Consider the following 23,373-nt stretch of genomic DNA (forward strand, 5'->3'; position numbering starts at 1 on the left):
TCAGCAAGTGCTCTGAGCCTCGCTCGGGGCAGAGAGAACGATGGAGCGTTGCACATTTGAATATTTAATTTCGGTCAAACTAAGATGGGTCAGACTCTGGTTCTGCCACTTCTTAGCCGTGAGACACGATTTCTCTCTGGGCATCGGTTCCTCATCTGCAACATAGGAGTTATTAACCGTCTCTATTCTAGGATCGTGATGAGCACTGAGTAGAATAATGCTTAGGAAAGGCTTAGCTTAGCACAGATCTGGTCACAATGGAGCTTAAAACAAACAACGGTATGCTATTGTTATAATCATTTTCATTGTCATTACTACCGTTATGGTGACGCTTTAGTAATAGCCAAATAAATCAAAGTTCCCAGCTATCAATGACGTTACATCTGTCGTTACCAAAGACACTTTACAAACCTGCTTTCATTAATATTTTGTGCGGCTTATAACAGCAAGATGGGACGGTATCTTTTTATGTCGAGCAGTTTAGACATTCGCAATAATAGCAGAGGACAACAAACATATCTGTGTGCAAACGTACTCCTGTCCTGTCCCCACCGCAGAACACATAGCTGCCTGTGTGCCCATCATACTGCTACTTTACAAGTCGTGTCCATTAGCAAGGAAGGGTATTGTTTGCAATGTTTTTAAACTTCATATACGTGGTTTCATATTACATGCCTGAACATGAAGCCTGCTGTTTTCGCTCAACATTATGTTTTTGAGATTTATTCTTATTAATGCATGCAACTCGATTCCAGCCACTCTAACTGCTATGGTCTATACTATTTTATGGTTTTGCCACAGCCTATTTGTCCTTTCTTGTGTTGATGGATATTTGGGTTGTTTCCATTATTCCATAGTAAAAAAGAAAAGGTTCAATGTCCATCTGGGAACATATGTCCTCGTGTACCGTGTGAGAATTTTTGAGGAGCAGCTAAGGCAGAGGACGGGCATATCGCCAATTTCTCTGTCTCCTTTCCTGGCTCTTCCTCATCTCCTCGATGTCAAAATGTTCACGTGCCCAGAGCTCAGTCCTCACACCTCTATCTGTCCTAATCATTAGAAGATGTCATCTGGTATTAATCTTAATCACCCAAGAGTACGATCTCCAGTCCGGATATAAGCCCCAAAGTCTACCTTCATATATCCACTCGTTCACTTAATACCTCTTCTTAGAGAAGTCTGAAAGGAATGTACGTGATGGACACTGTGAGTACTCACCAATGGTGTCTCTCTTCCGGGCACACACACATTATATTTCTCATAACACTTTTTTAAAAGAGTCTTTGTAGGGGCGCCTGGGTGGCTCAGTCGGTTGGGCGTCCGACTGCAGCCCAGGTCATGATCTCACGGTTCACGGGGCTCGGGCCCCACATCAGGCTCTGTGCCGACAGCTCGGAGCCTGGAGCCTGTTTTGAATTCTGTGTCTCCCTGTCTCTCTGCCCCTTCCCTACTCACGTTCTGTCTCTCTTTGTCTCTCAAAAATAAACAAACATTGAAAAAAAATTGTTTTAAAGAATCTTTGTAATTTTATTTAATTATTATTTTTTTTTACTTGAGTATAGTTGACAAACAATGTTCTATTAGTTTCAGGTATACACAATAGTATTTTGACCAGTTTGTACCTTATGCTATGCTCACAAGTATAGCTACCGCATGACACTTTGAGGTGGGAGAATGTGACCACTCATCGAGAAAATAAGAAATCTGTTACACGTCCTATGTTTTCCTGAGAAGCTGAATCACAGAGATTTGGTGCGAGAGGTTCTTGGGGCCAGGCCTTCAGGGTCTCATCCGTAAGGGGTTGAGGGAAGGAGAATTGGGAAAAGTTCAATGCAATGTAATTACTACAGCCTTAGCTAATCCCATTGAGGGCTTCTGAAGCTGGGATTGACCATCAGACTTGTTCCAAGTTGAGTCAAGAGCCGCCTCTGTTCCCCCATGTCAACTGTCGCTGGAAGCGGGCTGCTTCGGGGAAAGGGCATTTCCTTGGGCTAGATGACTCTCTTTATAGGAGACAGTCCATAGGGAGTCTCATAAGAGGTTCCATCGGGACCCAAGTCTCCAACAGCAGGGATAATGAGGGCTTCAGATCCCACGGGAAATTCTGGGCACCACACCCTTGCACCCACTGCACAGCCACAAGGTGAGACGGTAGAAAGACACTGCCCACTTTTCTAATCTCGCGGTTGCCTTTGGCAGTGAGCGCGAAGGCTGTGAGTAGGAAGGGCTGAGCCACGTCCCTAAGTCATTGCATGAAAAGCAGTTGTCCTGGAGAATTGTCCAATCTACGACGGGCATGGCATCCGTGGGAAATACACTTGTGATTTATACCGCTGAGATTTGTTTTTGTCACCACAGCAGATGCCTGGCCCCAGACTGACCACTCCAATGCCTCAAAACAAATACGTGCAAGACCAAGTTCTCGATTCCCCACCTCCTCCGAACCTCCCCCTTTCTACAGTCTTCAGCATCTTGCTTAGTGGGAACTCCATTCTTCCAGTCTATAAATTAAAAACTCAGGTACCACACTGACTCTATCACCAAGGCAGTTCTTCCTTTAGAATGAAGCCAGGAGTTATTCATATCTCACACCTCCAGTATTACCTCGGGTCCAAGCCACAGACATTTCTCTCCCCGATTATTGCAGTAACCCCCTAACTGATGTCCTGCTTCTGCACTCACTTCCCTCCATTTTGGCGAAGACGACAGGATGATCCTGTAGGACAACACTCTCCCCCAGCCCTTCCAGGAGCTCTCTCTCACTCCAAGTAAAAGCCCAATCTTTCAAAGAGCTACATTATGTTATCTGGCCCTAGGTTACTTCTCCAGGCTCATCTGTCATCGTTCTTCCATTGGCTCATGCTGCTTCACTGACTTCCTTGCACTCAGCAGCACACCGGCACAATTCTCACTCAGAACATTCGTGCTCATTGTCCCCCCTAGCCTGCAGTGATCTCCCCCAGCTAGAGATCTCTCACTTCCTTTAGGGATTTACACAGCTGTCATCTTAATACTGAGACCCTCCCCAACCACCACATACTTTTAGAAGAATCTATTATGCTTTGTTGTGCTCTAGAATATTTGTCATCATGAGACATATTGTAAATATTTCTAAATAGATTTGCTCCACAAGGGCAGGACTTTCTGTATTATTCACTGTTGTATCTGCTACACCTAGAATAGCCATTCTTACACTGGATATATATTTGCAGAATAAATAAATTGAATATATGGGGCTGCTCATTAGTACTAATGATTTATAGATTACGTAGGATTTTCTATGAAAAACATATTATATTTGTATGTAAGAGCAATTTGAGGCGCCCGGATGGCTCAGCCGGTTAAGCATCGGACTATAGCTCCGGTCATGACCTCACGGTTTGGGGGTTCGAGCCCCGCGTGTCGGGCTCTGTGCTGACAGCTCAGATCCTGGAGCCTGCTTCAGATTCTGTGTCTTTCTCTCTCTCTGCCACTCCCCTACTCGCACTCTGTCTCTCTCTATCTCTCAAAAATAAATAAATATTAAAAAAAATTAAGAGCAATTTTATCTCTAAAGCTTTTTTTTTTTTTTAATATGGAATACTTCACGAATTTGCATATCATCCTTGCACACGGGCCATGCTAACCTTCTCTGTGTTGCTTCAACTTTGGTCTATGTGCTGTCAAAGTGTGCACTGTTACTTAAATCTTAGTAACTTTCATCTCTTTTCTTTTTTCTTTTCATATTGCAATGGCTGAGACCACCAGTTCAACTCCTGAAGATGTTTTCCTATGAAAGAGAGCTGCATTTTCTCTAGTTATTTTTCTGTCTCTATGGAAGTGATCATGTGGTTTTCTAACAATTACTTGATTTTTGATGTTCAACCATCCTTGCATCCCTGAAATATCCTGACTGACCTTTGAAATCGACGTCAGAATACAGAGCTCGAGAGACATGGGCCACAGATTTTGACTGAGTGAGGCCTTGTTACCACCCCTTAGAGACAACTGTTTCCATATCACAGACTATTCCACTGATGGGTATGGTTGTTTCTGGAAGCTGTTTCAGGCAAAGTCAATGCTCTGGGGAGCCTGACAGATATTGTGAATCAGCAACACAGGCTGGAGAGTAAGTTTCGTACAGAGGAGAGCTCACCTTAAAATATAGTTAGTGGTCAGGGATTAATGAGTTATCAGCAGATTGTCGCCACGTGTAAGTGGGGCCCCGGTGTTGCTGGGTCACCTGATATTTGGTCAGAGAGACTGGGGCATCTGGACTTTTAAAGCATCAACTAATTTTAAGTGCTTTTAATTAATTTGAATCTATAAAAGAAGATATCATATGCTGCAAGTATAACGTATCTGTAGGCCAAGTTAACACTACAAGTTTGAGACCTCCAGTGTCTAGAATGAGTGTGTGTCCTTCTCTGGTTTTAATTCTTTTATCTTGATTCCTCCTCTGTAAATCGTGGATAACGATAATTGTGTCACTGAGTCGTGGTGGTGAATACATACGTTTCCGAAGCATTACAGCAGCGTTGAAATGAAAGAAAGCCCACTATGGCTTCCAGCCTGGGAGTGTATACTTCTAGATGAAAAGGGAAAGTCTATTTAGCTGGTGTCCATCATTCCTTGAAGAAACCAACTTTGAGAATAAAAAGCCGGTGAAATAAACCAATACAAGCAGCGAGAAGTGAGGAATAGGAGTTTTAATACATTTTCCCTTCCTACCGTCAATACAACCCAAATATTATTTACCACAAAAAAAAAAAAATGGAGAAATTAACACTGTCCTTGCTAGATGGCTGGGTGGGTTACACCAGATGCTGGCCACAGAAGCTTGGACTGTGGTTCTCCACGTGGCGTGGGTGCTCATTACATTTCCTGTTGTTCCCTTTCTGTCCCTTTCGTCCCTTCATGTCTGCAAGGCCCACAAGCATAAAGGATGCCAGGGTCCAGTCCTCAGGGGGATGGATTCTAGACTGAAGAAGATCAGCCACGTGAAGGACTGTCGCACTCGCTAGGTGATGTGGGGAGGGGGCGTGGCCCTGCCGGTGCCTGGCCAAGGCTGGCGAGTCTCTCGTGCCTTAGTTCAGTGTGGAAAATGACTATGTGTACCCGTCCTGATGTTGAGGGGGCTAAACGAGATGAATACACGTGGAAGGCGTGAGCAGTTGGCACTGAGTGAAAACCCAAGGATGGTGACAAGCTGCCGCTCTTACTAAAGAGAAACAGGACACCGCGGACAGACACCCCGGCCAGCCCAACCCAAGGCGCTGGGAAGGCCCGGGACGCAGAAGACGGGTAGGTTCAAAAGTCAGGGACAATCACGGTATACGACACAGGAAGTTTTCCAAAACCGAGACCAGAGTGAACAAAAGCACTGAGTGGGGGCAGGGCAGCAGCTGGGTTGCTCCCAAAGTCGTCAGCTGTGCCCCGAATCGGGACGCTCCCCACCCCCACCCCGGGCCCTGCAGGGCCCCTGTGCCCCCGCCCCCTCCCGCCATACGTTTCCGAAGCATTACAGCAGCGTTGAAATGAAAGAAAGCCCACTATGGCTTCCAGCCTGGGAGTGTATACTTCTAGATGAAAAGGGAAAGTCTCTTTAGCTGGTGTCCATCATTCCTTGAAGAAACCAACGAAACCTTGAAGAAACCAAGTGCGTGCGGCGGCGGCGTGTGTCCCCGGGCCCGGGAATGCAGAGGCCCTGTCGCTCAGGGTGCCCTGGGACCGGAGCCCCTGCCCCCCCCCGCCCCCCCCCCCGGGCGGGCTGGGACGACCCCCCTCCCCCCGCGGGGCACACCTGCGGTGACGTCAGGCCCGGGCTCACCTGCCCGAGCGGGCGCAAGGGACCGGCTGGGGGCGCACCTGCCGGAGCCCCACAAACGGGGCAGTGAGCGGCCGCTGATTAACATGCAGAGCCCGGGACGGGGCGAGGCCGCAGCTGGACAGCAGCTTCTCCGAGTCTCTAGAAAAAGCCTCTGTCACAGCTGGAGAGAAGAGAGCGCGGCGCCGGCCGGGCCGTGGTGCGGTGCCAAGAGCCCTTCTTGGGGCGGAAGCGGCGGCGCGGCCAGCTGTCGAGCGTTTGAAACGTGAAAGGCCCGGGGCTCCCGGGGAGGGCAGAAGACAGAGGCCACGTCAGAGGAAGCGCGGGCTGCTCCGGGGGCCGGGGAAACCGTGGGCTGAGGCGCGCACGTTGGGCCATCAATAAGGCTTTCAGAGAGCCGGGCGGAAAAACAGCTGGGGGGGGAGGGGGAGGGGGAGAGGGGGTGCAGGGGAGGGGCCGCGACCCTGCGCGGGGACCCGTCCAGTCCCGGGGCGCCGCCGGCACCGCAGCCCCGGCCCGGCGGCCCCGGGCCGCCCCCTCTACCCCCCACCCCCACCCCAACCGGCCACCGCGACCCAGGTCCCTGCCCTCCACCCCCACCCCTGCCACCCAGGTCCCTGCCCGGCCGCCCCCACCCCGCTGGTCCTCCGCCCCTCCCCCTGCCTCCCGGGCCCCGCCCTCCACCCCTGCCACCTGAGTCCCTGCCCTCCGCCCCCACCCTGCCTCCAGGTCCCTGCCTCGGGCCAACCCCCCCCCCCCACTGCCCTCCCCGTTCCCGGCGGGGGTGGGGGTGGGGGGCACTTCCTTCGCCCCCAGTTCCCCTGCCTTCCTTGCATAGCCTCAAGGCAAGCTTGCTATCTTTCATCTTTTTTTTTTTTCACATTTTTCCGAGCCCCACCTCCAGGCCTCCCCACCTAGAATCCTGTAGTCCTCCTCTCTTCTTCCCGCAAACCTCTGCGACCTTCTAATCGCTTAGCGACTGAGTATCAATGACCTGGCAGGGGTCATATCTTCTGCCACCTGCTAGGAATAAATGGTGAGCGTACCCCGTCTGTGACCTGGGGCGTGTCAGGCCCTCGAGTGTAGGAGGCCAGGAGAGTGGCAATTCTCCGTGCAGGTCCGCTGATCTCTAAGAGCATGTGCCTCGGGGCCTTGGGCCTGAGCAGGATAGTGTAACTAGGCTAAGAGAGAAAAGAGAAGTGCCTCTGCTCTCCTTCCTGCCGGCAGCCGGAGCCCGGCGCCCTTTGGGGCTCCTGTCAAACCACAGGCTCGCCCGCGCTCGGCAACTTACCCACGGTGGCACCCACCGCCCGTCTACACTTCCCCCTGTCGTCACAGAGCCTGCCGTGTGTGTGTCCCACGTTGCCCGAAAACTGCTCGGTGGGCTGGTTCTTCCATTTGTTCCCATGTGAAATTTAAGGCCGTCTTCATGACATTCTGGGGGTCACTTTTAAGTAAAAAAAAAAAAAAATCGGGTTACCTGATATCACGAAAACAATACAGCAATTAGCTCATGGCTGGGTCCAGTCCCGTGTAGTAACCACCCCGGAGAGTGGGCAAACTTCCGGCATCCTCCCCGGCTAGCCCTGAGCCGTGGTGGGTTCCTTAGCCCTGCTCTGTCAGGGCCTTCACCGGCCGGCTCATGCTGCCCCCGCTGATACCTGACCTTCAGGGCTGGGGAGTTTGGGCGTGGAAGGGGGGCATGAAGGGTCCTACTCCTCACATTCACTCTGGCACAGCAGGTGTGTAAAGCTGACCCTCTGCCCTCCACAACCTCTCCTTGCCTCGGAGACTCCTTACCGGCAGTCCCCTGGATGCCGGACATGCCGCCTTTCTTTTAGGAATCAGCTTCCAGACAGGAAAGCGGAAACTCGCTGTTACTTTAAGAGAGAACGCATCTAGGGAATGGGCCAGGCAGGCATCAGACAACTTAGAGGCAAGCCAGGACATCGGAGCCCCAGAGCTGCAGCCGGTGCGGGGGTCACCAGCCCCGGGTCCGGGCGACAGAGGGAAGGGGTCAGGTTATGAGAACAACTCGGAGGCTTGGAGGGGGACCCTCCCGGAGCTGGAGCCCCACCCCGGGGCGAGGCTGCTGCTGACGGTCCAGGAGCTTGGTCCTGGCGCTGATGGTCCGGGAGCTCGAAGGCGGGACCCCAGGCAGACTGGGACTCAGACCTCTGAAGGAGGAGGATTGCTTGAGGAGAGAGTGCTGGGGCTGGTTCTAGAAATGTGCGCAGGACCAGAAACTGAAATAAAGCCCTGCTCAACAGGCACTGCAGGGACAGGCGGCATTGCTTGTAAGCCGTGGCCATGAACGGTTGTGCGAGACAGAGGATGGGGCCCCTCGCCCCTCCAGCCCTGCTGTCAGCCTGCAGCCGCCGCACCTGCGCAGAAGAGCTCGGGAGCCCTGCCTGGCAAAGGAGTAGGTTTGCAGCCCAACCCCGGCGTCACAGAGCAGAGCAGGGTAGGTGAGAAGCCGAGGGACGGCAGCTTAACAGTTAATGTGCTGTGCCTGACGGCCCGCTTGATTTCCTTCCTCGGCACCTAGGCATCAAGGTACCCTTGGGGCAAGTCTTCTGGTCCCCGCGATGGGGCTTTCCGGGACGGCAGTGAGTCTAACACATCTGTTGTCTTGTTCACAGCCCATGCCTGGCCTGTGAGGATAATCACACATCCTTCGCCCAAAGGGTCAGCGTCCTCTTCACTCGGCTTTCGCAGCTGCTCCCCTGCCCCAGAGTCGTTCAAGAGGGAGCCGGATGCTACCGTAGTGTGTCAGCCAAAATGCAAGCCACAGATTTCCAGGCTTCCCAGTGATTTCCCTTAATTCCTCGTGGCACATCGAAACGGACCCTGGACAAATCTTACCCACCCCCCTCCAGCTTCTTCCAGACTCTTGAGACCATCAGATGGATGCGTCACGAGCACTGGTTTTCTCTTCTTTCTGAAATGCAGCCTCAGGATCTTGCACCTCATTCTAGAATATGACATCTGTCCATCTGTTAGTGCCTCCACTGAAGTCTCTACTTCCACATTCTGCTAAATTTTAATTAACAAATTCGCAATTAGAGGGAAGTATGATATGTCACATAAAGATGTCATTTATACGTTCACTTCCCTACCATATATGGAGCATTGTCAAGATGACAAAGAGGAAGAGACATCATTCTCTCCTACAACACGTGCATGAGCTAAAGGGAAGACAGAACTACAAAGAAATCGTGAGAATGTGGAATGGAAAAATTAAGGGGGGCCGGGGGGGGCTGGTGAAGAATGAACAGATGAAGGGACTGAGTTTTGCACAACAGACCGGTCAGCCCGAGAAAGAACTAAAGACTTTCTGGGCAGGGACAGCAGTGCCTACAAAGGCTTAGGGGCGTAAAACCGAGGAAGTGCTCAAAGGCAAGCAGGACACTCGTCACGGGCTAAGGACAGGGCTGCCATCGGGCTGACCGGGTCCCATGTGCTGGGAGCCTGGACCCGCCGCCATCGCCCCTGGAGAGGTCAGCTAAGCTTGGATCATCCAGGGCGTTGTTGTTTGATCGTCTCTGTTTCCTTAAATGAACAGAACAACTTGAATTTGAGACACTGGTTGGGACATGCATGTGACAAGAAAGCACATTCTTAAAAACGTGCGTTTCTGAACTGAGGCAAGGAGAGGGTCTTGTTAGGATGCTAGAGAAGGAAGTCGCGTCTTGGCAACTCACTGGATTTAACGACTGGGGGGCAGAAGAGGCAAAACTCACCCAGACGTTTTACATCATGAAGCTGGTTTTATGGCCCTGCCGTTGTTGTTCCAGAGGCTCAGGAGGTGAGAGAGCAAGTAAGGAGGGGACACGGCGGGTAATGAGTCTGCAGTAAGGACGGTGGAGTCCGGAGACCCGCTTAGGGCTGAGACAGGAGCTTGGAATCACTCCCCCACAGACTTCCGTCTAAACTGGCACAAAGCCACGGGGGGAAACGTGGACATTAGAACATCACCACTAAAGTTGCTGCTGTCAAACAGGCACACGTTTTGTGTGTGTGTTCATTTGAAATAAATCTCCACGGGTGATCAATAAACCTGACGCTTGGTCCAGATGACCATGTAAGAGACCACGGAGAGAGAGACGAGTCCTTTCGAAAGACAAGTCCCTTTTTTTTTTCTTCTTCCTAAAGGACACCTTATTTACAGCCACAGAAAAAGGCATTCAAAATCCAAATTTTGTTGCAACACAGTGACATCTAGCGTACGACTTGGCTAACGCCAAGAGGCACTTCCCCAGGGAAGCATTGAAGAGCCTTTCGAACTAAAATGAAAATTCTGACCCGGGTTTTAAAGGCAAAGTTTAAGAGGAGGAGCAGCGCGGCATTATCTGGTCCACAGCTCCATCGGGGCCCAGACACCCATCCCGCGTGGGCCTCCGGGTCCGAGGTGATGCTTTTAAGCCAGAGTGATACGTCTTCCTCACCTGACAGAGGTCTACCCCGGCATTAATTGGTTTTGATTAGGATGTTTAGTTAATTGTAATATAATTACTAGAACTTGGATTATTAGTTTGCTTTAATGATAGCCATTAAGATTTTAATATAAATATGATTATGCTAGAATATTATTTTGTCCTGAAATTGCAAGAGTGGTTTGCAGGTAGATTCTGAGCTTCAGGACAGAGATGAGGAAAATGCTGGCTGGTCCCGGTGGGTTTTCGCACGTGGAACCGCATTTCTGAGTGCACGTAGCTTGATGGGGAAACGCTTGTCGCCAGAAGGCAGAAGTCCTGTGTTCTTGTCCCCGTGTTGTCATTGATCGGCGACGTGACCTAGCGGGAGACACCCTGTCCCCCCGCATCTGTAACTAGGGGTGGAAAACTGCCTAAGTTTCCTCGCTGTGTCTCATGAGACTCAGCCAGGAGCTTGCTTCTCGTAGTTTGTTCATCTTCACAACTCCACTGTGAGATGTGTGTTCTTTCCCTCGTTTTACAAACGAGGAAAGTACAACTCGGAGAGATTAAAGTGACTGTTCGGGCGATCAGCTTGCCCAGGACAGAGCCGGGGGTGTGAGCCAGCACTGCTGGGCTCCAAGCCAGTCCGTCCTTCGCTGCCCATCACACCGAGACTGGCAAGACCAGCGGAGAATCGGCCGTATCTAGACCCTAAGAGCTTCCGCATGGGAAATGAAGTCAGTGATACTTTAGACATCTAATTCTATCCCTCTGTCCACAAGAAGCAATTGGCTCAATATTACAATGACTGTCAGGAAAAGGTACCACTGATAGTGAGATGCCAACACTAAAATCATCGGGTTTGGCAGTCTCCAAAACAGAACTGCTAATCCTGAGAATTTTCTTGAACAGGGTTGTTTTTCTCTTGCATTCGGACACAACTCATCTCAGCAGCAGAGAGGTTACCAGGCTCAGAACTGAATGTTGGGAATAAGGTTCAAATTGAAAGAAAGGAAATGGGATGAACGATCCCTGGTACGCATCCAATGCTGACGTCCCTGGCACTTGACCACAGCCCACACCGTGCTCCACGTCACGACCACCTTGCGGTCAGGTGGCGGCCCTTCCCACGGCCACAGGGAAGGCTGTACCTGCGCTCTGGCTCGCGGTGACGGAGTTCTGTCTGAGGCCTTCTCCCCTACCTCACGTCGGTGCAGATTTTATTTTACAGTTTGCCAGATCCAGCGTGGGTTCCCGTGAGGGGACAGGCCTCCTCACCCACTGCCTCGGAGGGGCTAGGTGCAGGCGGCCGCAGAGTGGACGTTGGTCATTATCTCTCAAGTCTGAAAACCTGCGTACCCCCTCAACTGTCCAACTTTTTACTCTACAAACGTTCCCCTATTTATGCAAATAGGCGTGTTTCTTTATGTGGCGGTATTTCAAAAATACTGACCCTTGAAGACAACACAGTCGGCCGTCTCCAGAGGGACACGATTTGCCATGTGGAAGGAGCCGTTCGCTTCTCTATACTCGCGGGCACTGGTATTTTTAACAAGTATATTTTCACATAATTCTTGGATAATAAAGATAGATGTTCACATGGGTGCGGGATGCAGGGTTTCAGCCGAAGCGTCAGGCAGGTGTGAAGTAGCTTTGGGAGGTGGAGGTCATATGCCCCCTCCCTCGACCTGGACCAGAAGGCGGGTCAGGGTTCGAGGCCTTCAGGATAGCCTGCCGACTTTGCCATCTGTTCACTGGGCAGGCAAGATATTTAGGTCCTTCCAGCAGTTGGTCAGAGCGCGAGGCTCTTCCCGGCATCGCCCTTCAGCCGCACCCACAGCTGGGCTTGAACAAGGAGATTCTAAAGACGGTGACCCCAGTCACGAGTTCCCCAACCTGGCCGACTATAGGGTTCCCTTGGAAAGTTTTTCTAAAAACGTGCACATCCCCATATTCAGTCTTTGATTCCAGTTCAGCAGAACTGAGATAAGGTCATGGAATCTATTTTTGGAAAGTTCCCCCGGTGACGCTTCTGGTCAGCCAAAATTAGGAACCAGATGATGCCGTGGGCCGCATGTGAGTGCTAAGCTAGTGTACAGAAGCAGGCACTTTTCAAAGACACTTGAGGGGCAAGTTCATGGCCTGTGAGGTCACCCAGCCAGAAGGAATACAGCTGGGATGTGAATATACACAGGGCCCCCAAGGGAAGGGCCCAGCAGAAGCGAGCAGGGCATCAGAGGGCCAAGAGCACAGGTTTGGGACTGAGAGAGAAGCAGGACATTAAGGCGTAAGCATAATCACTCAACTCAAAGCTACCGGTGAACGTGGAGCATAGGCTCCACCCCCAAAGAAAGGGTGGAGGTTTCAGCCACCTGCAGGGACCTGGTTTCTATCCACCCCATGCTTCTGGGTTCTCTCAAGTGTCCCATCTCCCCGCCCTCGAGGTGACCACAGACATGGGGGAGAGAGCCACGGAAGGAAATGGCGGTCCAAGAGGATGGTAGGAGTGGTGAGCAGTGACACAGTCACCCCCAGACTGCCGAACCCCCTGCTCCCAAAGGAAGAGGCGCTGTGGTACGTTTGGGTATCTGTTAAAACCCTGCTCCAAAGTCAATCCTCCTTAGCAAGACAGCTCCAGCCTTCTCAACACCACCGGTCCGTGGGAAATGGGCTTATTTGTGAACATCTGATTGCTGAGAGAGGTTCTCATTTACAGACCACTAACAAGATTAAAGTGGCTAATTTAAAAAGTGCTTAGCCTAGATGTTTAAGCAGCACCAGGCTTGTGAGTTTCTAACGGCTGTTTCTGTATCGGTTGCTAACGGGAGCCATTTCATTCTCTTGCATTGAAATGGATCAGATAAATCACATTAGGTAGGTTTACAGAAGCGAGCAGTGACAGGTTCCTCAGAACTAAAAGCTAAATCGCCTGCTAGGGTCTGGCTTTCTTTCATCACACACTCTATCTTCAAACCCAATACCTATTTAAAGCTGCTGATAACACTCCAAATGCTCCCGGGCCTTGTCCTCAGACATAATGTATGGTTCCACCGATGCTATGGAATTTAAACATTTTTGATACAGTCTATTAAAAAGAGGGATTGTAGCTCATTCAAATTCAGCAACTTCGAATAGAAAAAATAAATAAAAAGTCCATGAAATCGCACGCCGCATTTGCAAAGGAAACCGGGTAGGAATCACACAAGGACGCTCGCCGTTCTGCCACCAAATTATCTCTCCCGGGCAGGCACAACTGATAAGAGAACTCATTTTACACACACCTCAGGAAGGGAACAGGAGAAGATTTCACGATCTCCCAAAATAGAAGGGAACTTCACGTTTCTGAGGGATCAAAGCTCACGTACACTCCACGAGCGACCGTTCGAAATTCTCGTTGAAATGGAGGCACAGGCCCCCTTTTCTGTGCCACAGCTGTGGGTGCAGGTTACCCCGTTTGTATGCGGCCTCGCTCTCTTGTCCAGGAAAACGCCACACCCCACTGGGCGCCTTCCGTCCTTGACAAGATGATGACGACATTGGGCGAGAAACCGGGATGAAGAAGATGTTATGGAGCACGGCGTTCTGTGCCATAGTGTTGCAGAGTGTGGTCCTCTAGTCTTGAATTAAATGGCATAAGGGCCTTAACTTAGTCATCTCTGCAGGTTGACGCCACGTTTAATAACGACCGGGTGAAAACACTGCTACTTTGAATACCAAGTTTCCATAATTTATTACGTAATCAGACCCGAACACAGGACGTAGATGGAAAAAAAGACCAGAGAAAATTATCAGAGGATTTTCAAAAGGAGGAAAATAAAAACAGGTAAAGGGAGTGGATTGAAGAGGGAAAATATAACTCTCTGCCGGTTATAGAAAGTTGGAATCTAAAGAACAAAGGTCTTGGGGCACCTGGGTGGCTCAGTCGGTTGAGCGTCCGACTTCGGCTCAGGTCATGATCTCCTGGTCTGTGAGTTCGAGCCCCGCGTCAGGCTCTGTGATGGCAGCTCAGAGCCTGGAGCCTGCTTGGGATTCTGTCTCCCCCTCTCTCTGCCCCTCCCCCACTTGCACTCTGTCTCTCTGTCTCTCTCAAAAGTAAATCAACATTGGAAAAAAAAAAGAGAAAGAACAAAGGTCAGAACGTGTTGGTGGAAAAGTAGAAATCGAATAAAGGCAAAAGAGGGCTAAGCAGAGCAGTCCCATAAAACGAAGCAAATGCCTACAGTGCACGAGGAGGGGCAAGCAGTTCTCTTCTCGACTGTGTCACTCACTGGCTCTGGGGCTGCAAAGACCTTTTGAATCTTCTCATCTTCCCCCGTCTTATTTATAAAATTGTGATCATAATATCTACCTCATGGGCTTGTTACGCAAGCTAGGAACAGCATCACGTTCAAACGCCCGGTGTCTCAGGGTGATGAACCGCACGGTGAGTGATGCCAGGAGTGGAAGTAATGTGACAGGTGGAACGCTGGCCACCGTGGCTGTAACTGTGGAGCAATATTAATTGCTTGTTTTTTTAAGTTTCAATGTTTATTTTTGAGAGAGGGAGGGGGGCAAGGAGACAGGGAGACACAGAATCCGAAGCAGGTTCCAGGCTCCGAGCTGTCAGCGCAGAGCCCGACGTGGGGCTCGAACCCGCAACCCACCAGATCATGACCTGAGCCAAGTCAGATGCTTAAGTGACTGAGCCACCCAGGCACCCAATATTAATGGTTTTTATGTGAGTTGACCGATGCCTCGTTATACTGCCAGGTTGTTTATGCAATATCATGACTCTGAAATGATTAAAAGAGAAATGATACCAGCGATTGTAGTAAGCATTAAATAAGAGAAAATACAGAAAGTAGAATGTGGTCTTTGAATCACTCCCCAAGGCTCATTACAGGACGCAACTTAAAAATCAGGGAAAGGGTTTTGGAGAGGTTTTGGAGACACTCAAACTTCTTACGTTCAGTTGTGAATTCTTTCACTTGTTCATTCGAGTGAACGAGTTAGAGACAGACCACTTTAGGAGGCAATCTGGCGGGAGAGGGAAAATGCAGATGCTGAAAACGTGGACGTGCTCTAATCACGTGACACAAGCTAACAAAGGAGACGCCTCTGTAGGGAAAAAAAAGAGGTGTCTTTTTAATAAGACTTGGAAGGTGGAGTTGAGTATGTTTTCAACAAGGAGACGAACAGGCAATGGTCGCTGAGATTTAGGAAATGGCATTTGCTAAGGCACAGAATCAGGAGGGAGGACCCCACGTTCGTGGAGGGCCTAGAAGTCGACCGTGGCTGCGGTGTGAGCACAGTGGGGGAACAGGAAGGTAGAGACCTAGGGAGAGAGGAGGAGTGACGCCGTGAATGTGCTCCCTGCTCGGGCAGGTGAGGTTCATTCTGAAGACGATCGGAGCCCAGGAGCAACTCAGCATGTGTGAAGAATGGAGCGGGCTGCCTTCCTGTTCTCACGTGAGGATCTTAGAAGTCACTGACTCCACCTGAGCAACGGGTCAGAAGCTGAGCAAACTGGACAAGGGAGGGGAGGTTCCGGGGTGTGCTGCTGCCCCCTCAAGCTGGAGAAACAGGCACATGCAGAGAATCACAACCCACGTGTGCAGACACCTCCATGGAGAAGTGTCAAGGCAGGAAAGCCCAGACAGTGCTGGACAAGTGTGGATGTGCCTGACTCATCAGAACTCCAGGGGGACCTAGCCGTGCAGTGGTCTCCACACGCTGGCGAGCTTTAAGTCCACACGCTCAACCAGGTTCTCACATGAATATTGGAGGAAAATCCCCTTACGCTTTTGGCTGGGAGAGAAGAGAAATAATCATTCTGAGATAATATGCCAAAGCATTCTGTTCTTCTCTCCCAGCTCTGCTCTCAGGAGACCGTATCTAACCAGAGCCTAACCTGCCAGGGTCTTGTCAGAGCCTAAGAAACACCCAATTCTGGCCCCCTCGAAACATGCTGTCCCACCTAAAGGGGTGGAGGAAGGAAACCGAAAAACCGAGAAGCTTGTGTGAAGTTCGTAGTCCACAGGTACAGGCAGGACCAGAAAAGGTGCCCCATCACCCCATTTCACCACCGTTACTAAAGCCTTGTTTCCGGCAGTTTCCATTCAGCACATCAAAGCTGGCTATCAAGAAAGAGTTACCAGGCATACTAAAAGGCAAATAACACAGTTTGAAGAGACAGAGCAAGCATTGCAAACACACTCAATATGGAAGGAAAGTTGGAATTGCCCAACAGGGAACTTAAAACAACTTTGACCAATTTGCTAAGGGATCTACATAGAGAAAGAAGACAGTGTGTAAGCAGAAAGGTGGGTATTCTAAGAAAGAATCAGAAAGAAATGCTCCAAATCAAGATACTGTGTAACAGGTATGAAAAGCATCTTGTTGAGCTTATTAGTAGGTTGGACATGGCTCAGGAAAGAATCTCTGAGCTTGGTATACAGAATCTTTCAAACCTGAAAAGCAAAGGGAAAAAAAAGACTAAAAACAAAACAAAACAAAAAGCACACCAAAGACCCAGCTCTGGTGCAACCCCCACATAAGGCAGCAGAAGAGTAATGGGGATACCAGGAGAAGAAAGAGAGAAAGGAGAAGAAGAAATATTTGAAACAATAATGACTGGGAATTTCCGCCAAATTAATGTCACCAACCCAGAGATCCAGGAGGATCAGAGAACACTAAGCAGATTAAGTGCTAAAAAGAAGCCTGGGGCGCCTGGGTGGCTCACTCGGTTAAGCGCCGGACTTCGGCTCAGGTCATGATCTCACAGTTTGTGGGTTTGAGCCCCACGTCAGGCTCTGTGCTGACAGCTCAGAGCCTGGAGCCTGCTTCGGATTCTGTGTCTCCCGCTCTCTCTGACCTTCCCCTGCTCACACTCTGTCTCTCTCTCTCTCTGTTTCAAAAATAAATAAACATTAAAAAAATAAAAAATAAAAAGAAGCCCTACATGTTGGCACATCATTTTCAAACTACATAACATCAAGCTCACTGGAAAATTCCCCAAGATAAACCACATCTGGGCATAAACCACACCTTAACAAATTTTAAAAAGTAGAAATAATACAATGCCTGCTTACAGACCACAGTGGAATTGTGGTAATACAAAGACAGCTGGAAAATCCCCCAAATCCTTGGGAGATTAAACAAAACACTACTTTTCTTTTTTAAGTTTATTTATTTATTTTGAGAGAGTGTGTGAATGTGCATGTGAGTGGGGGAGGGGCAGAGAGAGAGAGAGAGAGAGAGAATCCCAAGCAGACTCTACACTATCAGCACAGAGCTCAACTCGGGGCCTATACTCACAAACCATGAGATCATGACCTGAGCCAAAATCGAAAGTCAGACACTTAACCAACTAAGCCACCCAGGCGCCCCAAGAACAAAACGCTTCTAAATAACACATGGGCCAAAGAAGAAATCTCAAGTAAAATTTTAAAAATTTGATCTAAATGAAAATGAAAACACAACTTATCAAAATTTGTGGGATATAGCAAAAGCAGTGCTTACAGAGAAATTTATAGCATTGAATACATGTATTAGAAAAAATTATATATATATGTATATATATCTGTATATATATGTATATGTGTATATATATATGTGTGTGCATATGTATGTGTATATATATGATTTATAATCTGAGCTTCCACTTTAGGGAACTAAGCGGGGGAAGCAAATTAAATCCAAAGTAAGTAGCCCCCAAAATTAATAAAAATTTAAGCTGAAAGCAAATAAATAAATAAATAAATAAAATAGGAGGAAAACAGGAAGCCAATAGAGAAAATCAATGAAACCAAAAGATGGTTCTTTGAAAAGATCAGTAAAATTTATACACCTTTAGTCAGGCTAATTAAAAAAAAAAAAAAAGAGGACACGAATGAATGTCAAAAATGAAAAAGAGGACATGAGTTCAGAGCCCACGGGCATTTCAGAGGGTGAGAAAATCCTGCTAACAAATCACCTAACCTAGGTGTACAAGATATATGTGAGGAAAACTTCGAAACTGATGAACAAAAGGAAGTAACTAAGTAAGATATTTTTCATGCTCATGGAAGGGAAGATATTGTTAAGATGCTACTTTTTCCCAACTTGATCTATCGATTCAACCCAATTCCAGTCTAAATCCCAGTAGGTTGTCCCATGCATATCAACAAACTGATCCTGACGTGTATATGGAGAGGCACAAGACCCGGGATAGCCAGCATGATATGTAAGACGAACGGAGCTAAAAGGACATTACCCAACTTTTAAAGCCACAGTAACCAAGACAGTGGTACTGGTGAAAGAGTAGACGAGTAGATCCCAGGAACAGAATAAAGAGCCCAGAAAGAGACCCACATAAGCATAGTCCACTTATCTCTGGCAAAAGAGCAAAGGCAAGATAATGGAGAAAAAAAGTCTTTTCAACAAATGGTGCTGGACAAAGTGGACGTCCACATGTGAAAAAGCAAATCTAGACGCAGACCTTATATCCTTCACAAAAATTTACTCAAAATGGATCACATGCCTAAACATAAAACACAAAAGCATAAAACTCCTAGAAGACAACACAGGAGAAAATGTAGATGACCTTGGGAATGGCAATGAGCTGTTAGATGCAACATCGAAAGTATGATCCATGAAAGAAAGACTTCATAACAGAGACTTAATTAAAAAAAAAAAAAGTCTGCTCTGTGAAAGATACTGTCAAGAGTAAGAAAATATAAACCACAGACGGGGAGAAAATATTTGCAAAAGACTTATCTGATAAAGGACCATTATCCAAAATATACAAAGAACTCTCAATATTCAAGAACTTAAGAAGGCAAACAACCTGATTAAAATATGGGCCAAAGGGGATATTCACTTGCTTTCCTTGTGATACTCCTGTCCATGTAATATCAAAAATTAATAAATTTGTATACCTTTTCTTCTGTTAAGAAAATAAAAAAGAAATTTAACATGTAAAAAATGGGCCAAAGACCTGTAGAGACACCTCAGCGAAGAAGATACACAGGTGAAAAATAAGCATCTGAAACAATGTTCCACATGGTATGTCATTAGGGAAATGCAAAGTAAAACAACAATGGGTCTTTTTTCAATTTAAATCCAAGTTAGTCAACAACTAAGTAAAATAAATAAATAAAACGACGACTGAAAATAAATAAACTTTAAAAAAACAAATGCGGGTGCCTGGGTGGCTCCCTTAGTTAAGCATCTGACTCTTGATTTCAGCTCAGATCATGATCTCATGGTTCGTGAGATCGAGCCCTGAGTGGGGCTCCATGTCGGGTGTGGAGCCTGCTTGGGATTCTCTCCCTCACGCTCTGCCCCTACCGCGCTCTCGCTCTCTCTTTCTGTCTCTCTCAAAAATAAATAAACTTAAAAAAAAAAAAAAGAACAAAAAAACACAGTGAGATAGCACTACGTGCCATTAGAATAGCTGTGCTCCAGAACGCTAACAACATCAAATGCAGACGAGTAAAAGACACTCTCGTTCATTGTTGGTGGGAATGCAAAGTGGTACAGCCACTTTGGAAGACAGTTGGGTGGTTTCTTATAAAACTAAACATCTTCTTCCCATAAGATCCAATAATTGTTCTCTTTGGTACTTACCCAACTAAGTTGAAAACTTAGACCTACAAAAAAGCTACATGTGAATGTTTATGGCAACTTTATTTATAATTGGCAAACCTTGGAAGCCACAAGATGTCCTTCAGCAGGTGGATGGATAGATAAACTGTGATCTATCCGGACAATGGAATATTATTCAGCCCTAAAAATAAATGAGCCATCAAGCCATGAAAAGGCATGGAAAACTTTAAATGCAAATACTGAGAAAAAGAAGCCAGTCTGAAAAGGCTACATACTATATAGTTCCAACCATAGGACATTCTGGAAAAGGCAAAACTATAGCGATAATAAAAAGGTCAGTAGTTTCCGGGGGTTGCGGGAGAGGGGAGAGGAGAAATGATTAAGCAGAGCACAGGGGACTTTGTAGGACAGTGAAACTATCCTGCATGATACCGTAATGGCGGATACACGTCACCATACGTTTGTCCAAACCCATAAAATGTTTCGGGTTTGGACAAATACCAAGAGGGAACCCCAGTGTCAACTATGCACTTTGGGTGGTAATAATGTGTCAACGTGGCTTATCAATTGTAACAAGTGTACCCCAGGGGGAAAATGTTGATAATGGGGGAGTCTGTGCACGTGTGGCAGCAGGAGGTATGTGGGAAATCTTTGTACCTTCTGCTCGCTTCTGCTGTGAATCTAAAACTGCTCTAAAAAATAAAGCCTATTAAGAAAAAAATAAATAAAAAGAATGAACCAGAGTAGAAGGTTCTGACGGCAGCTGTAGTAGAAGGTTCTGCCGGCAGCTGTAATTGGGTGGATAATGGGATAATGCCCGGGCTTCAGATAACAGAGGTCCTAAGGCTCAACAGAGAAGCTTGGGGTGGGAAGGAAACCGCGGATCCAGGTGGGAGACCTGTCTGAGCTAGAACCCACAGGGCATGGGATATAGAAGTGGAATCTGGAAGCCGGGATGATTCCTGGGATCCGGGGCTCTCGTGGGGAAGGCTGCAGTTTTGACTTGCACTGACTTAGAGGGGCAACCTGAACGAAGAGTAGGATCGGGTCGGTTGAGGAAGACAATATCACTTCTGAGTTCCACAAAGCTCTCCGTTGTGCTGGTGAGCATACTGGCATTTTTGAGTACATGAACTTACATAACTCTCATAAGAACTTGGCACATTAAGCACGTTCATATTCATTTTTTAGTAAAAGAAATATGGTTAGTGGGGTAAATAACGTTCCAAAATCCACCCTGTGCTTTTCCACCACACTCCAGCTATCGGCCAGTAATAGGCTGGATGTTACCATTTGAAAAGTTCATGTTTTGATTTATGTTTTACTTATGTTCGTTTGTTGACTTATGTTTTATTGGGCAGGAACTAGTCTTTCTCTCCTGTTCCAAAATCGAGAAGAACTCATTCTGCCCACAGAGGGACTGAAGGGTCAGTCAGCGGCCTGGAATCAAAGGCATACTTCACTCCTTGCCTTCCAGGGACAGGGTGGACAGGAGAGCCTGTTCACGGACTCTGGGGTCCGCCTCAATAAAAGGGCTTGAGAAAGAAGGGCTAAAGGAAAGGAGAGCCCAGGTCCAGAAGTGACAGCGTCCAAGGGTGCTGGAAACTGAACCGAGGCAAGCTGCAGGCCTCCGTGAGTCTCTGCTGTGTCACCCGTAAAACGGGAGAGCAAGCGTCCACGTGGAATCCATGCGGGGAACTGTGCAGGTGTCAAGGCCACGGTGCGTAGTAAGAGTAACGCACTCAGGGATCACAGTTGTCGCTAGGACCCCACGCCTGGAATTCGGCCTCCACCTTCTCCTGGAGGCCTCTTCTTTAATCCTCACTCCCAATCAAGGGAAAATGGTTCAGAAAGGCTTCCACAACTCCAACACTTTAAAGCCTTGCTGCCCAGGCAGTGAGGAGGCCCCGGGAGAGCTGTTGCACTGTTAATTGCCCAATACCAGTCCTGCAGGAGGGACAGCGTCACCCCGCTTAGCATCGCAATGGCTAAGACAGATAAATGTCCCTTGAAATGCTTTCCCAAGGAGCAGCAGAGTCTGAGCTGGTGGGTTGTTCTCAGCCACGTCTTCCCGCCGTAGAGAGACTATTCCTTTCCCTGCAGTAGACATGTGGCAAAAGGGGGAACACAAAAGCCATACGGAACCTCTGCTTCCATCATTAAAAACAGATGGGTCCCCAAACACTGATGCTAAGCATGAGTTATGAGCACACGGAGAAAGTATTCAAGCAGTAATGCTCAGATATCCGCTTGGCAGTCACTGATGGCACAGCCTCTCTTAGTCTGACCGACCAGAGAGAACGTATCTCCTGCATGGGATCCTCTGGGCTCCAAAGCTCAGTATTCGAATGTTGTGTCTGAGGTTTGCAAAAATGTCTGAAGAACTCTCTGGGAAATCCAGTAGACAATCTCTCAGTAGTAACTCAGGTCCAAGGTTTGGTACCAGACAGATTTCCCAGCAAACGTGAAGGAAAGCCCAAAAGGTATCCAACCCAGTTGGTGCTCGTTTAGGGGGGAAAGACTAAGTCTGATTCGTTGTTGCTCTGAGACACTCACGTTTACAGAAATCACGATAACGTACATTTGAGTAGCATGTAACACGCAAAAGCTTTCACATGCCTTATCTCAAATGTAAATGTTGGTTACCTCTTTGGTATAATGTGTCTGCTTTAAGAAAGTCTTATAAGTTGATGTTTAATGAACTGATGGATGGTTTACTTTACGGAGGGGGGCACAGTGCATCTTCGAGTTTAGATTATGGGAAGTGCATCCCGAGTGCAAGGTTCAACAAGCTCCTTAGCATGCACTTCCCGCCACTAGCTGGGCTGTGGTAGGCCCTGAGCCTCTCTCTGGGGCTCAGTTTCCTCACCGTGTAGAACAAAGAGGCTAACAGAGACCCAAGAGTTGTGTCTCGTGAGGAGCCTCAGCCATGCCCGTATATCCATTAGCAAGAGACACCCTCCTTCTGCGGCATCAGCTGCACAGGCTGGTGTCTGTCCCGGGGCCAGCAAGTGCAAAAACATCCCCCCCCGCCACTGCCCCCCGGGCATGCACAGCAATGTGGGTGCACACGCGTTCAGTGGCACGGCGGTTCGTCTAGCGTTGTACCCTTAGGCTGGTCAGGCCCCCAGCTCCCTGCGCCTCCAACTTCCCATCTGCCCCGTGGAGATAAGAAGGGCTCCTAGAGGTGTGTGCCGTGTGCCGTAAGTGAGATAATGTGTGTAAACCCTGGGCACAGGAGTTGGCTCCTAGCACAAGCTTGATGCGTGAAAATTCTTCCATTCAGGGTCCCAGGGGGTAGAGAGCAAGAAAATATAACAATAAAGAAGTGGGGGGGGGGAGGAAAGATGGATTGCCATTCTTTAAATAAAATCAGCGAGCGAGGTGTGAGAAAAATAGAGAAATGCAGAGACTATGAGAGAGAGTGCTACAGGCACTTGGAATAGTGCGGAAAGATTCTCATAAGTAAAAGCTTCTTTTAAAATATTGGAGTTCTTCCATATGGAAAGCTTGGGGAGAGAAGAGAAAAAAAAATTAAATTAAAGCGTTTGAAAGTATATTATAGTTTTATCTCTTTGGCTC

The 23,373-nt window shown here is 48.2% G+C and overlaps 2 long non-coding RNA genes and 1 other non-coding gene across 3 annotated transcripts; all 3 read right to left on the minus strand.

The window, feature by feature from the left end:
• Positions 1-3,568: 3,568 nt before the first annotated feature.
• Positions 3,569-3,675, minus strand: LOC124504430 (U6 spliceosomal RNA). The gene has a single exon (XR_006960411.1). It is a non-coding gene; the product is annotated as a U6 spliceosomal RNA (small nuclear RNA).
• A 998-nt stretch (positions 3,676-4,673) lies between these two features.
• On the minus strand, positions 4,674-6,289 carry LOC124503499 (uncharacterized). Its single transcript, XR_006960186.1, has 2 exons — positions 5,810-6,289; positions 4,674-5,117 (listed from the first exon to the last, which is right to left on the minus strand). It is a non-coding gene; the product is annotated as an uncharacterized LOC124503499 (long non-coding RNA).
• A 245-nt stretch (positions 6,290-6,534) lies between these two features.
• On the minus strand, positions 6,535-9,030 carry LOC124503789 (uncharacterized). Its single transcript, XR_006960267.1, has 3 exons — positions 7,607-9,030; positions 7,098-7,253; positions 6,535-6,987 (listed from the first exon to the last, which is right to left on the minus strand). It is a non-coding gene; the product is annotated as an uncharacterized LOC124503789 (long non-coding RNA).
• Positions 9,031-23,373: the final 14,343 nt, after the last annotated feature.

Source organism: Lynx rufus, unplaced genomic scaffold, assembly GCF_022079265.1.
Source record: "Lynx rufus isolate CCGP_SWC_20201006 ecotype Redwood Valley unplaced genomic scaffold, mLynRuf1.p SCAF_8, whole genome shotgun sequence".
Taxonomy (NCBI): Eukaryota; Metazoa; Chordata; class Mammalia; order Carnivora; family Felidae; genus Lynx; species Lynx rufus.